Source organism: Hypomesus transpacificus, chromosome 19, assembly GCF_021917145.1.
Source record: "Hypomesus transpacificus isolate Combined female chromosome 19, fHypTra1, whole genome shotgun sequence".
In the NCBI taxonomy this organism is placed as follows: domain Eukaryota; kingdom Metazoa; phylum Chordata; class Actinopteri; order Osmeriformes; family Osmeridae; genus Hypomesus; species Hypomesus transpacificus.
The window spans coordinates 14,374,241-14,375,821 of NC_061078.1; positions in this window are offsets into that span (position 1 = coordinate 14,374,241).

Below are 1,581 nucleotides of genomic sequence, written 5' to 3' on the forward strand. Positions count from 1 at the left end.
CTTCTAAAGACTAAACAAACGTTATCTCGCACCATGAATGGGGCGTCTGTTTGTGCTTGCAAAGGCTATGTTGGATGTCCCTCCCTAAAGTTTCTTGTGAAAGTAAAACCTCCCATATTGTGTCCCTTCCTTCCTGTATTCATTGTCCAGTCCTCTGAGATTCTCAACTTGAGTGTATCAGACAACTGCACCTTACAGATCTGTAACACATTTGAGATTTTTTTCTGGAACTTGTACATGGCAAACAGACTTTATTGACTTGGTACTTTGAGAGCAATTGGGTAAAACAAGAAACTTCTTCAAGTGTTTGTGTGAGGTTTTCAGTTTTCTCGTTTGTTGTTGGTTTCAACAACAAAGTGTTTCCTTGTGTTTTGTTTTTAAATAACTGCTTTTTGTGATCCTGCCTCGGCTCAGTCTGCATTTGGATCCACCTCTGGCACTCACTGTGACAGGTCTTTGGATATTAAGATGGATGTGCCAATAGGGAGAGAAGAGGTAAAGGCCGACATTAGAGAGAGGATTTTGGCTGAGTTGATGGGATGGTGAGGTGGAGGGCCGCCACTTTCATTCAGTTCAGACTAGTGTTCAGGTGGGGAGGGTGTTCAGTGAATTGTAAGTGTAGTGTTGTCATGTGATGCATACCAGAGAGAGGCCGAGAGAGCTGTATGGCTGTAGGGTTAGTGAGTTAGGAAGGCAGTGGTCCTTGTGGCCACTCTAAGCACAAGGGACAGCTAATGGTAGGGAGATGTGCAGGGCTACATTCAAATGTCCTCATGAAACTGGGTTGGGGGCCAGGGTATAGCTGTTTTTTATTTATTATTACATTAGTGTAGGGAAAGTGGCCAATGGGACTCCGCAGGGGACTGTGGTGAAACCCTGTTGTTTGCTCTGATGATTACGTTTTCATGAGTGTGGGACCAGGGCGGCATTGCATGCTGATGGGGTGGAATAATATTCCTCCCCATCCCCATATTATGGCCTTGCTTATGGGGAGGGTGCAGGAGGCAGTAACTTGTTACTGACTTGGGGATTTTTAATGTAGCCCATAGCTAAAACTGTTTCTAACTAGGGAAACATAGGTGCATAGAAAAACATAACTCAAGCTGGGGCACAAGTATGCGTGACAACATCTCAATGCCTATTAAGTCAGCAGAAAACTTCCCTCAGTCCGCGCCTCGTCAAATAATTATATATAGCGGGACTAGTTATCCTTTAATTCTCAGCAAAATTAAAGGTGTTACGTGACAAATGGTAGATATGCATGTGTCACGACGAATGCGTGAAACTTGAGAGCCCTGGAATGAGGCACAAAAAAAAGGAAAGGAATTTAAACTTTTACATTTTTGCGGATGAAGATGTTAGGGAAAGTATGCAATTTGAGACGCAGGCAATATGTATTGGGACATTTAACATATTTTTATGCAACACTTGTGGTAGCATAGCATGGGTATTGGGACGCACCCTTTAAACCGCATTGTAGCAGCGGTAGGCATATGCCGCCGTCCTCACATTCCCAAACAGTAGGTGGCGGTAATGCACCTCTCAATGTTGGTTGCAATCGGCCATTAAAAAGGAAAGAAG